The sequence below is a fragment of the Protopterus annectens genome, chromosome 7.part0, assembly GCF_019279795.1.
Source record: "Protopterus annectens isolate FY-2018-M chromosome 7.part0, PAN1.0, whole genome shotgun sequence".
NCBI lineage: Eukaryota > Metazoa > Chordata > Ceratodontiformes > Protopteridae > Protopterus > Protopterus annectens.
In genome coordinates this window covers 689,007,362-689,022,298 of record NC_056739.1, presented here as the reverse complement: position 1 = coordinate 689,022,298, position 14,937 = coordinate 689,007,362, and the positions used below count along the sequence as shown (strand labels likewise).

General features: G+C 38.2%; 1 protein-coding gene across 1 annotated transcript in view; it reads right to left on the bottom strand.

Moving 5' to 3' along the window:
* Positions 1-14,937, bottom strand: part of TRIM47 (tripartite motif containing 47) — a 160,414-nt gene that overhangs the window by 106,917 nt on the left and 38,560 nt on the right. The window lies entirely within an intron of this gene.

Sequence of the window (14,937 nt, the reverse complement as noted above, 5' to 3'; positions counted from 1 at the left end):
GCTTCCTGCAGGAGCACATTACAAAAATAAATGTAAATTTTTAGTTTCTGTTAGCCTGGGACACTAAATCAGAACTGTTAGGAATTATGTCATCTAAAATGAGTCAGCAGTGATATATTATCAATTTAAGACTTTCTCAGAGAGAGAGAGAGAGAGAATCAGAGCATTTTGGATTTTGTCTGAACCTGAGCACATTTACTCACCCATACTCTGCCTTTGCTCTGTATGTAAGTTATTTAGAACATTGTTTCTCTTAGAAATAGACAGAAAATAGTATGTTTAGTCTAGCTGTTTTCTATATTTATGTCAGTCTATTTTAGTCTTATTTTAAGCATTTTCCTGTGTCTGAACTCTTGACTAGCACTGTGTTGAATTGAGGAGATTTGTCTTGTGTTTTTATTATTTATTATTAAATATTTTAAACCTTTCAACTGTGGCTGTTTTGTGTAGAGATAATTTAATTTTAGAGTACATTACATGTATATAGTGATACTGTCCAAGCCACTCCAATAAGCCTTGCTGTCCGTTATACTTACTAATTGGATAATAATATTGCACAGTAAAATCAGACACCCTTTGGTAAGTAGCTGATATTAGTGGCTGGTGGCAGTGATTTTTACCTTAGAGCCTGGGCAGAGAAGGGGGCATAGCTGGAGAACCTGTGCCAGCCTTCCCCAGGAGTGTCTGTGTGTTTGTATATAACTCATATCTCAAAGTGTATGTGTGTCAGCTACTTGGGCAGGGGCACGAAGCACTGGTTGGACAGAGAGGGTGCTGGAGGTTTTACCTTGACCACTAGACTGAGACCTGTACCCTATAGCTGTGCCAGTGAGGAGTCTTATTGGAAATCTGGAAAGAAAGGGAGAAACCAGCCCCGGACTGACTGTGATCTCTGTGTGTGTTCTTAAGGGAAATTGTACTTTGCTGTGTGTGTACTCATCATCCCCCCAATGTGCACGTCCCTCACTGGTGTTAGTGGTGAGGATTGAGGCTCCTTGATTACCGGGCCAGTGTACTGGCATCACAAGTTACAACAGTGTATTATTATTGGTTCCATATCAGAAATGCTAGACCCCAATGCTGTGAGTCCTGCCAGTTAAAAAAATAAAACACAAAGGTCTACAAAAGCAATGAATTTCAAAATTCGTTACTCTTTTAAAATGTTTTTCAATGTATTTTGCTACTCTGAGCCCACACACCTCTTTTACTTGCACACACAAACTCAAAGATCGTATAACTCAGAGAGGGAGGGATACTCCAAGATAATACAGTCTGTAAATTAATATATATCCCCCCTCCATTTGCAACAAAAAAATCTTTTCCCAAGGACTACAATTAAAGTCCACAGATTTTGAATGGGCACAGCACTAAAATGCTGTAAATTCCCAGCTGGGTTTCCTGCACCTGATGACAACACATTTAATGAAAAAGCTGTTTGCCTGTATTTTTGTATGATATGTTGTACGATTATTACCAACAAAAATATCCTAAACAGAGCTAGCCCTTGTAGTGCTTCTGCTCCCTAACACACAGCTTGCTAGCCTCAGGATGTGATATTCCTAATTATGAATACCTGAGCACTCCATGTGTATTGCGTCTTACTTTCTATACTCATTGTCCAAAGCTTTCTAATAAGTCTAATATAGTGGCCAATGCTAAAGTTTAAAATGCTAAATGTCCTGGGATAGTGAAGGCAATGATATGGTTTAGAAGACAATGATCAATGCTACTTTAGTCTTCTTTTCCTGGGCCACTATATCTGGTTTTCTAGCATCTATCTTTTGAACTGTTGGTAATGGGTGATCCCATGTGATGTAGACTTCACCAGTTTCTATGACGTTTTTCCAGTGTTTTTCAGCCATTTCAATACCATAATGTTTGCACAATCCCCAGTGCAGCAGTCTCACCACATTATTATGTCTTTCAGTATACAGTCCTTCTGCCATTAGTATGCTGCAACCACCAACAAGGTGTGCAACTGTTTCCAATTCTGTTTTACAAAATCTACATTTGTCTGTTTCTTCCACATGTTCAATGGACTTTGTAAACCAACGTGTACATAGCCCACTATCTTGGGCTGCCAATATTAACCTTTCATCTCTTGGTTTAAATTCACCTCTCCTTAACCACTTCTGCATTCGTTCTTCTATACTTGCAACTATATTATCTGGTCCTTCACCTTATATTCTTCCTTTTGTCTTTTGGCACATTTAGTTGCTACCTGATTTTTATCTACTTGTGGTTTGATTTCCATTGCTGCTTGACGCCATTATGCTTCTGCTAGCCTAAGCAGGGAAGTCATCTTGGATTTATTTTCTTCATGTTTCAAAACTTTCAATACGTTTGGGTCTATGAGGTCAGCAGATGTGTGTGGAGTCCCACGATTGCAGATCTATACATGTAATCAGTTTCAAGGAGGCCTATCCCTCCTTCAGAAAGGTGTATATATAATCTTGGTATGCGGAGTCAGCCGTCAACGCGGGCAGGCTGATGGCTACCCCGGGAAGCTGGGTCTGCGGTCCCGTCCTTCTTCAGAACAGGGTATATATAATCTTGGTATGCACTGATTTTTATAAATCATTTGGTGAGCATGAAGCATCCTTCTTGTTTTTCTCTGTAATCTAGCCAGCATGTTTTGGGTCCAGTCAGTCACTCCAAAACTGTAAGTTAGGACAGTAAGAGCAAATTGGTTTATAGCTTGGGATTTTGATCCTAGATGTCAAAGCTGTTTTCAGGATTAATTTAAATTTTCTGAAGTACTCCTTACTAAGTTTTATTCACATTTTTTCATGTTTTATTGTTGATTCTTCGTTGATGTTTATATGCTTCCTCTTGCTTAAGTTCTTTAATATCACATTCTTGTCCCAAAACTGATGTTTTCTTGATGCTGCAGTTTTCCTGCTTTAAAGGTTGCTTTTGCACATGTATTAAGAACACATAACATCCTTATATCATCTGAAAACGTTTTAACAACTTGCAGTTGTGCTCTCAGTTCCTCATCTGATGAGCTATACAGTTTCAAATCGTCGACAAAGAGATGAAGAGAAGTCTTTGCACTTTGTTGTTTTCTAGGAGCCAAATTATAGCCATGACCTAAGCTGTTAAGTAGACAGCTTAATGGATTAAGGGCAAGACAGAATAGCAGCGATGACAGAGAGTCACCTGGAATATTCCACTTAGGATTTTTATCCCTGGAATAATAAATAGTTCTTTGTCATGGCTTAATTGCAAAGTGGTCTGCCACTGTTTCATGGTCACTGTAATGTAATCAATCAGTGTAGGGTGTATCTTATACATTTTTAAGCACTCATGAATCCCATGAATGTGGGATACTAACAAATGCTTTTTTTTGTAGTCAATCCAGGCCATACTTAAATTCTTTCCCTTTTTACAGTTCTCCACTATGACTTTATTTAACAACAAATGATCCTTTGTTCCATATGACTTTCTTTTATTGCCCTTTTGCTCTATTGCCACAATTGAGTTTTCTTCTAAATGACTATAAACTCTGTCGGCATCAATTCCAGTGTATAGTTTATACGTCATCGAAGGAAGGCACGTTATTGGTCTATAATTTTTAGGGTAGCTTGCAGGTTCACTCAAGTAGGAGCATTTTTTTCCTGTTGTTAGCCAGGTTGGTGTATGTTTGGGGTGCGCATATAAATATTTCATTACTCATGGCTAAATCTCTGTGCAAAGATGTTAATACTTTTAACCAGAAGCTAAGTAATGCATCTGGCCAGGGTTTTCCCATTAGAGGCTTTTCTTAATTTTGTTTCCATCTCTCTGGCTGTTACTTCATCCCATTTCATATCCTGTACCTTTAAACTTCTTATTCTTTCTTTTAATTCTTTTGTCCATTTAGCATCTTTGTTATGTTCCACAGGATCTTCATAGACACCTCTCCAAAATGTATCTATTTCTTCTTTTTTTGGTGGTCTTTCAATTCCTTTTAACTTATTTTCCAATTCTGTGTAAAACTTTTTTGGGTCATCAATAAACTGCTTATTTTGTACTTTTCCTTTATGTTTGTCTACGTATTTTCTAAGCTTTTCCGCCTGTGCTGACATTTTTACTTTATCATTTGCAATAGTGCATGATAGATCCTGATCTGTTCTAACACTGCATATTGCTTTTATCACGTCTATCTTTCTGAGCATTTTTGTTGATCTGTTCCCTCTTGTATACTCTTCTAATAGTGGCACTTCTTGTCTTAGTTGCTTTATAATTTTCTCGGTTCAATACTTCCATGATGATATTTGATTTCTCCACTTTCTCTTCTTCATTACCCTGTGTTCTTGTGGTAGAACTTTATCAATTATTAATTTAGGTGCACATTAATATATCATGTTTACTTCTGTTATATCGCATGAATCTCTATGGACAGTCCTAATTACTGTGTTCATTTGTTTTATCAAACTTCTGACTTTTGCTTTTTATTGACCTTCTGCAGTCTATTTCTTTAATTGATCTTAATATGTCTATCTATCTCTATTAAGTCAATCAACTCTTTTCTTAGCTCAGTTTCTTCTAGACTGAGAGCAAATTTGTTTTTCATTTCCTGTGGGCATTCTATAGAAAGTTCTACTACACCTTCCTGTGGCACATTCTCTTCAATTTCATCCAGCGGCATCCATTGTTCTGTCATATGAGAACTCACTGGACTATCACCCCTCAAGATTAACTGCATCACAGTTTCCACAGTTTCCTGTTCCTTTCCTTGCTGTCCAGATTCAAGTGGATGTTTATACTGGTTTTCTGTGGAAAGCTCCAGAATATTTTCATATGGCACTTGACCAATTGCTTCCCATTCCACTGGTTTCCCTTTAATTTGGAGTTCCATTGCTCTGTCCTGCTGTGCTGCTTTCTGAATTAGATTTTCTAGACTGAATCCTTCACTTTGGAGGTACTTCATGACCTCAGTTTTTACATCTTTAACCTCTCCATTACTGATGTCCTTTTCTACTTTTCCTCTTTGTCTTCTTATTTTTTGTATTGTAAAATTGTCCATGTCTGGATTCCTTTGCCTGTATTTCTCTTCAAATATCTTTGGTGCTGCTCTTTTTGTACTGATTAGTTTTGCTTTCTCCTTTGCATAGATATTACACCATATTAAATCTCTTTTTCTTTCCCATGTCCATATTTCTTCTTCATCAGATGTCTTCTGATCTTCCTGTTTCTCCTTACTTTGGGGACTCTTTCCATCATGCTATGATGTAACCTGTGTTAGAACTTCTACATCAAATCCTTCACTTTTCAGGCATTCCATAACTTCAACTTCTGTTTTTTTACTTTTACTTTACTAATCTTTTCTACATTTCCTATTTGTGATATTATTTTTTTAATATGAAATTTTCCATACCTGGATGCCTTTGCCTGTCTGTATGTCTCTTCAAATATCTTTGGGGCTGCCTTCTTTATGTTGATTAATTTGACTTTCGCCTTTGCATAAATATTGCACCATATCAAATCTCTCTTTCTTTCCATGTCCATATATTTTTTTAATCCTTTTCAAAAATACCTAGGTTTTGTTTACATTTTCATACTTCTTCAGATGCTTATTTTCCCAAACAGATCAAAGGTTCTTGATCTATATACTGTTTTTCAAAAATCTGTTGTATTAATGACCCCAAATTTTTATTTGAAGCTTCTGACAGTTTTTCTTGCAGAAGTATTTTTCTTTCCTCTAACTTCTCTCTTAATCTTTCTGAATACCTTGTGTCTGGAAATTCTGGGCTTTTTGCATAATAGTAACAATACATAATTTCTTTCTTATCCTAAATAGTCCACTATTTCATCTTTATGGCTTTTCTTTGGCCTATCAATTTTTATGATTTCTGTGGACTGCTTCTTTCTACAACAGGGAGGGCCATCCTCCCCCTGGGCCTGGCCTGACCTCACTGTAGGAATGTTTCCGTATTTTGAGGATTCTACACTGTCATTCTTAGAGACTCCCTCTGTGTGTGCATGTGTGTGTGTGTGTGCGTATGTGTATTTTGGATGTAAAATATGTCCTCCTCAAAGAGCAATTACATACCCATCAGCAGCTATGATACATTAGGTGGAGGAACTATTTTGCATCAAAAATATAAAGAAATATCGAACAGTAAAACAAATACAAACCAATTTAACAGATAGTCTATTATCTAAGTGCAACAATGCACTCCAGAGTGAGGATTATAGGTGCAATATTAGACCTTCAAGGGATGAAGAGGCCTCAGGCATCAAAACAACCCTGGGAGGCCTGTTATTTCCCCAAGAACACCTATCATGTCTTAAAGAATAATGTAAATATTTCTCCTATTTGCACAGTCACAATTCATCCTAATTCAACATAAATTTATAATTATAAATTTTTATGTCAAGATACTAGTATATACCCCAGTTTTACAAACTAAATTTCATTGTTTTGAAACAGAAGAGTACTTCTGATGAGTTGTCTGTATGAAAGAGTATGAGCAAGAAAACTGAAGTATTTGACTGCATCAAGAGTTATTTTGCATCTTGAGAATGGCTGGCGCCTTCAGTTCGCCAGTATAAAAATACACTGAGTAACACTGGAAATCAAATATCAAACCGAAGGCCTGTTGGGATAGATGAAGTGCTCTGTCTGTATTGTTGGAGATCTGACTTCAGAATCCATTATACGTAACCTTATCTCATTTAAGCAAGATGCCATTAAACAAAACTAAAATGTCTAAATTATTTGGAGGTTACAAACTCAAAATAATGACACTCAAAAATCACAATAAACAGAAATATACCCTTTTTAGGGGTCAAACTTCCCCGCACGTTTGATGTGGAAGCAAGCCCCCACAGTTCAAATATTTATCTATAGGAATTATGAGGGTCTATAAACATGAAGAAAAGGAAGGAAGTGGACAAAAACATGAAATACCCCTTAGACCTCTTCCTCTGAGTCCAGCAAATCACAAACAGTGGCATAATTTGTGACTGAGCAGGTGTCAAGATATTGAAATGTAAACAAAAGAAAATGGATGATCTTTTCTACTTCAATAAACCATATTTTTCCTGGACTCAGTGTCCCAAGTTCGGGGTGGGGTTGAAGTAGCAGGATCAAGTGACACATGGCCTAATCTCCTTGTTAGTTGGGGGGGTAGAGTCTGTGATCTCCTTTACTGCCTGCTGGCAGAGGATGGGGGCAGACTAGTAATGAGCAGCTTAAAATGGGACTTGGTGTTTGGCATCATAAGTGAGATTGCACATGTAAACATGGTACTGCCTTATAAGTTTTCTATGATAAGGTAAGCCCTTAAGTATTACCCCTCCCGACAATTCCTGCATTCTTGTAGCCTGCAGCTTTCAGACCTTCTTATAATAGGGCTGACACATGGGAACAAATGGGGTAGTAATGGGTAACAGGCCTGGAAATAGGTGACTTGATACCTGAGTCAAGTAGGAGCACAGCAATTATAACAATGCTACTTACGGCAAAACAATAGCACACAACAGTAAACACTGGCTTAATGGCACATACACTAATGCTGTTTCAGGCAGCTGCTGGAGTACGGTAGTTTGGTTAAGATTTGGTTCCCCTACAATTGTTTTAAGAGGAAAATCCATAACTTCCTGTCAATCATATTATTTCTCCTATGTCTGATTAAAGCCATACAGAACCATTATCTCAGGAAAAACAAAATTCAAGATGTTATAGAGGTCACACAAGCCTGTATTACTACTCTTCTCTTCCAACATCTATAACAGAGTGCAGGTTTCTGGACCATTTTGTACCATTTCATAGCCAGCATGTGAAACCTAAAGCACTGCAGAAAGCAGCACATGAAAACGCTTTGCACGTGGTATATCAGCTGGGGTTAAAAAGCAGGTCTCCTCATAAAGATTTATTTTCTCTAACTGAGATATCTTGTATAGTAGCTGATTTTGAATCATCATTATGTTTTCAGGTTGGAAATCAATACCTAGCATCACTGTGTTCCATTGCACAACACAGGAATGCCAAGGATCACACAAAGCATCATGAAAACTATTTTGCATAGTATAGGTCCAGACCACATGTTACAACTCTTTCACAAACATGGACGCAAGAATAGACTTTCAGTAGATGAGACAGAAAAAACATGGTGAGGTTATTAGGATTCCTTTGAACAAACATGGAAGAACAGAACTACATTGCTATTAAGGTGGAAACAACGTATGTCAGAAGTGTGGCACTTGCAGCAAGTTGAAAATCAAGCAGATTAGATGGTCTTAGTAGTTTTCATGTCCTGTGACTATACGGAATTAATCACCTTCTGATCAGGAGATGAAGCAATTTGTATTTGTTTTAATTTTGTTCTTTGGATATGATCATGTAAAGGGAGTAATGGAATTAGTAGTAGCAAAATTGGAATTTGTGGATGAAAACTTTCAACTTTAAAAAAAATTTCGCTACTGATAAATTCCCTCCTGATTCTCGTCCTTCTGGGAGGTTGTGACATGATATATTCCCTCCTGATTCTTGTCAAGCTGGGGGGGGGGGGGGGCTGTAAAATTTTTACTACCGATAAATTCCCTCCTTATTCTTGTCCTTGTGAGGGGCTATGATGATATATCACAAGAGGTACTGCTAAAGCTATTCAGTCCCAGGAGAGGAAGGGCCCACCTGTCAAAACAGACATGGCAGAGTTATTATTCTCCCCTCCCCCTCTCCTATAAAATCATATATATCTATATGATATCATTATATTCATAGGTAGGTACTAGCCTATTGGCCCAAGGGCCTAAGTAAGCCTAGCCAAAAAGGTTCCCTGGCTTACGCCACCCAGGAAAGTTAATTTCCTGTGCCCTTGTTGAGCAGAGCCACAGAAGTGATCCCTGGGGTGTATTTCGTATTTCCCATCCACTCAATAAGATTTTTCTTGAAGAGTGCTAATGAGGAACTTTATTACTCCAGACTAGATTAATCCAGACTAATCTACTTTTTTCTTTCTACTATCATATTCCCAGAATTCTAAATTGCAATCTTTCTCTGGGATATCAAAGGACCTAATGACTGTACTGCTAAAAAAAAACACACAAATGTCCTTTACAACTATGTATATACAGTTTAAAATATGTAATATCCCATCCTCACATAATTGTACTGTATAGAATTACTGTCTCTCTCAATATGTGTATAGTACTATGTCTTTTTATTACTTGACCTAGACTAAGATGTAAGCATTGTTGCTCAATGTCTGTAACACAGGTAATTATTGTAAATGTATTATTTTTATAACCTTGTTTTAATCTTGGAGCTTTTCTCCCCGGGCCTCCACTGAAAATGGAAATTATCCAGTTGGACTAGCCCGGTCAACAAATGTAAAATAAAATAAAAATAAAATAAATAAAATAAATACATCGATATCATCATGAATTTTTTCCACTATTATTTTTTACCATTCCTTCATTTTATAATTCCATGTCCCTACCTCTAATTAGCACAACATGATTTTATTCACATATTCAATCATCGTAATTTATTGTGCTTTTTCTTTTAATATTTGCTTCTCTCCAAATATCTCACATTTTTTCATAAAACATTTCCCAACATGTCTTTTTCTTCCTGTCATATATCATCCAGCTGAAAAAATGACATATATTTCAGTGAGTTCATTAAACCTAAACCTCTAGCATCTTTTCTCACAGTACAAAACTCCCCTTTTAATAGTGCAGCCCCACTGTATTTCACTGTATGGTTACCAGACTGCAGTTTTCCGATACGCCACAAGGTAGAGCTCTTTTTTCATTTGATATACAAAAGAAAAACGAAAGGGAAAGAGGAGAGACTGAAACAGAGGGTGAAGGAATAAGGGGCCTTGCATTAAAATCGGATTTTTCTAGTGTCTAGGACAGGGAAGTGAAGTTGCAGATCGTGTCTGTCTGCCTCTGAAAACCTGTCGATGGTGATCTGTGGAATGAGGGGAGAAGTCTGGAACCAGTAGTCCCATGCCTGCATCTGATCAGCAAGGACAGGAATACTGTTGGGCCTATTATAAAGACGCCATAATCGATTACCAGATGGCTGTTGGGTGATCTCTACACTTCTCATCAGTGGAACTGTGGTGCCTGACATCCAGAGTATTATCGATGGAGTGGTGGGAGGCTTCGGACGCCATTTTATACTTTCATAGGATTGTGCTATAGCTTTGACTGGGACTGTATGCCTAGGTTTTTTCTTTTTCCTTTTCTGAACTGAAACTGTTTAGCTTTATCTCAAAATAGTACTGGCTGTCATTCTGTGGATCTCATGTTACTCACCCTTCAGTGTGGATTTCCCCTTAAATGCTTTGTGGATTACAAATACCCGGGTTTTCATATGAGCTCCAACTTTGGGCCCCATCATGCCAGCATTAAGACTGTAAGTAGTCACTGGCCAGTGAACAGGGTATAACATTTTTTTCACAGTTTGGTTTGACTAGAACTGATCACAATTATAGCTGCAGTTAGTATTGCACAATATAGAATCTTTACTGCTTAATGACATTGCATTTTTGCTCATATTTGAAATGACAAGACCTCTCTTATTAAGTTCTGGGAGGGGGTGTTTTCACTGTATGCATACTTCACATTGCCTTATTGCTAAACTTTGTGTTGCTAAAATAATTTGTTGCTACTGTGCTGTTGCCTGTTACGACTAGAGTTTCCATCTAGAATAAAATCTGCTATTATTTGCAACCTTAGTGTGTTGGGTGTAAATAGGGGTGTCACCAGAATCAGGTAGGAAGGAACCCTTACACTATTCAGCTACACCTACGGGTGCACTACAATAGGGTTAAACTTTATTCCCCACATAATAAACACAATCGCCAACAACCCTTTTTCCTTCTTTATTGGAAATGCATCCCCTTCCTTACAAGGCATTATCTAGAAAGTAAGACTATTAAATATACTTTTTTCCCATATTACATCTGAAAATCCTCCCCCATACCCATCATGCCTTCCACTTCTTCTACCATTTCTCTCCAGTAGGGGAAGCTCCCCCATGTCATGTGCAAATTTCCCCTAGATACTGCAAAAAAACAGACTGAGTCTTCCCTGAAACACAACCATTACCCTACTCGGACTAACCCAGTTAACAAAGCATAACTAAAACTCACTTAAATGCCTTTCTTTCCACTTTTCTTCATTTCTGTAGTCAGCATTTTATTGCCGTTTGCCTGCTACTGTATCATTCTCTTTAGTTGCCCTTTAAACCTGGTACTGATATCAAATCATTCACAGGATCAATATGCCATTGAGATGAACAATCAGTCGCTACATGGCAGAATCATGGAATGGTTGGTAAGAGTGGTATGAGCATTTAGTGCTCCAGTGGACAGGAGTAATATAAAATGGGGTAAATATTTTACAACATGTACAAAAAGGAATATAAGAATCTCTCCATCATGTTATTAATGCTTACTCTCTCAAGTAGATAGTACCCTCCCCTACTAGGATCTGACATCTACTCTGTCAGATCTTATAAGCACCACATTTTTCCACACCTTAATTTCTTGCATCTGTCTATTTTTTCTACTGTAATACTGCAATAATTGAGCTGACTCTGTTACACAGTGACAGGGAAAGCATATTAATGATAAATCAGTCAGGAAAAGTGGAAGGTAGCAAGAGTTTTGTATAAATGTCAAACATGATAGATACAAAGAATATCTTTAAATAGTGTGCATGCTCGATAGGATGCAGAACAACTGCAGGTCATGCTTTCATGTTTAAAGCAAACAGAAGCAATAAACATTTGGTCTAACTGACCAATAAAATAGTGGTATCTCCTATTCAATTAAACATTTTAACTTGAGTTATGGACCCTTTTTCTCCAAAACTAGAAAACAATTAAGAGGAAAAATCTATTTTATCAAATTGTCTGTTTTAACACTACTAAATTATTACTGTTGTCATTTTCTAAGTGTAATAGTGCAATCCAGGGTGAATATTAGAAGACAGTTGTGAATATTAGAAGGATCTGGTAAGTCATACAACATGACTGTGTAATTCATTAGTCCCCTAAAATGCTTGTCTAGCACTGATGCTTACATAAAAATGTTCCTCACACAAAACAACTAACATTCTGTACATCTAGTGCAGAGAAATGCAGGTAATCGGAGAAATGATGCAAAGAAGGCTTGGCCAACTTCCTTTAGGCTGTATCCAGCCTGCAAGCACTACTGAGATAGTTAAAAAAAGTAAATAACTAGCTATAGCCCAGAGAAGAGTCTTTGCTATAAACAGACACACAAACAAATGATTTGAAAGACTGAAAGCCAAGGGTGCAAGTTAGTGCTAGGTTATTTTCACAGTAGTAAGGTTAACACATAAATAACTTTATGACTAGCGTTATTCTCCATCTTGAAATTGCCCTTGATTGGCTCAGTAGGTATGCAAAGTAAGAATACAGAATGGCTGTTGAATTTTTATTGTTTTTATTGTAAAAACATCAGCTGTTAAGGTGTCTCTGGAAGTAATGAGATGTATAAGTTGAGGGCCCTTACAACTCTTGATCCAGTTTTATTCTTTTTTAACAGTCATTTGATTAACATAAACTACTGTTATGGTAATTATATAGGTTCACAGATGTTTACTAGGCTAACAACCACAAGGGCCTTTTTAAGCCTAGCCATGCACCCCAAATCTTTCACAAGTTCTGATACCCTTGACAAGTGTAAGCATGGGCCTGGGAGATGAACCATTTACAGGTTATCTGTGTCCATTAGAGACACAGGTGCCAAACCAGGGATGAATTTCCAGTTTCCCATCCAATTGTCCAAGTTGCACTTGAATTGGGTTAGGGAGGAACTCTGCTTCACATAGGTGGGGAGCCTGTTCCATAGACGGGGTAGCCTCTGGAATACATACCTATCTCTCCAGCAGGTCCTATTTATATTGTGGATATGCAGAAGGTCCATCAGAGTGGAGGTCTGACAATGCCCTGTATGCCAAGCATAGATCTCCCCTAAAAAGCCTGTAGGAGACAGAATACAGAGATATGGCCTTAAGGCAATCTGCACAGGACATTTTACTTAAGCCCTGTATTCTTTTAGTGAGGAACTTCTGTGGACGCTCCAGTTGTTGGATATGCCTGATTAGGTACATACCAAAGGAGGGGACATTGTACTCATTGATAGGTCTGGTGAATGCTGAATGCAGTGGAGCAATGACTTCCTTGGATTTAGATGCCATACCTTTGTTTATAAGTTGCGCAACATAGAATGATTTCCTCAACATTGTAGACACACGGTGGTCAAAAGTTATATTGCTATGTGTGTCCCTAAGTCCTTGACTACTGGGTCAACTCTAAGGGGTGTGTTGTCAATATGATAGTTACCAGGGATGGATGACTTCCCAAAGGATACTATTATGCATTTCTTGGCATTTAGTTTTAGTCCATGGCTCTAACACCAGTTGTTTGTCTGTGCCAACCCCTCCTGGAGAACATTTGTGTCAGTGTGAGATTCAGTGACAGCTCCTAATTTGCAACCATCTGCAAATTTTTAGTCAGACAGAGACCACTGACATTGGCCTTACTTCTGAGAAGTAAATGCCAAAAAGGAGTGGTCCAAGGACTGATCCTGGAGGGACTCTACTTGTGACTGGCCTCTTTGTAGAAGTGGACTCCCCAATCCTAAATTCCTGGGTCCTGTCTGTGAGCCAGTTGGCTACCCACCTGGTGACATATGGGTTTCTACCTAACCACTTGAGTTTGTCAACAATGCCTGAGTGGGGTATTGTGTCAAATAACTTGGCCAGGTCAAAGTAGGCAGTGTGAATGATTTTGCCCTCATCCATTTCTTTGCTGACCTTCTCAAAGAAGTTCAGCAGTTTAAGTAGGCATGATCTGCCCTTAACAAAACCAAACTGGGTTTGGACCAGTGTCTGGAGTTTATTATATCTCTATTGATCCTCCCCATGGTAATTCTTTCCATGGCTTTACATGTAAGACTAGTGAGACTTATGGGTCTGTAGTTTCCAGGGTCTGTAGACAGCCCACCTTTGTGCAGAGGGATGACTGTTACCTTTCTCCATTCATGAGGCATGAAGCCTGTTTGGAGTCTACAGTTAAACAGTAATTCCAGAGGCCCTGATAGATCATGCTTCATGCTATTTAGAAGGCATCCTGGGATACTGCCTGGGCCCATTGATGCAATGTTCTTGGTCTTAGAGAGAGCATTAGGGAACAGGTCCTTAATGCTCTCTTTAAGATCAAGAACACTGCATCCTGGCATATTGCCTGGGCCCACTGATGCAGTGTTCTTGGTCTTAGAGAGAGAGCATTAAGGACCTGTTCCCTAGTGATAGTAGGGGAGTTATAGTTGATGATATTTCCTGAGGGAAGGTTGAGGGGGGGGAGGGGTAAAGTTCGAGCTGAATTTATCAGCCAGGAGGTTTGCTATATCTTCTGGCTCAGTATAGGTGGCTCCATTAACAACGTGTTCTGCACACAATTGTGTAGTACCTTTGAGGTTGCGGACATAGCTAAAGAATGTTTTGTAGTTTTCCTTGGTGTGGGAGGCCAAACCTACCTCAAATTTAGCTTTGGTAGACTTTACTTGTTCTCAAATTGTTTGTTTAGTTTGATGAGAGTGCTTTTATCCTGCTGGGCGCTGCACCTCCTAATTTTTGCCATGAATTAGCAACATAAAAATATTTTTCTTACTTTCATTCAGTTGAAATGTGTGCAGCTTGGCCAGACATCAAATTAAATTTAGTGTACACATACCATCAGGTATCACGAAACATGATTTTTCCAGTGATGTAAAACTTGCCATGATACATTCAGGGTTCAAATTCACACCTTGGGCAAAAAGATTGGCATTGGTTCTAAAGTTCTGAAATGTTTTTTTCCATTTCATCCTTCTGACCTGGAGTACTTCTATTAACTTTATCATTCACACTGTGTGAATTTTAGTAAATAACTTAACCAGGACAGACATACTAGGTCAT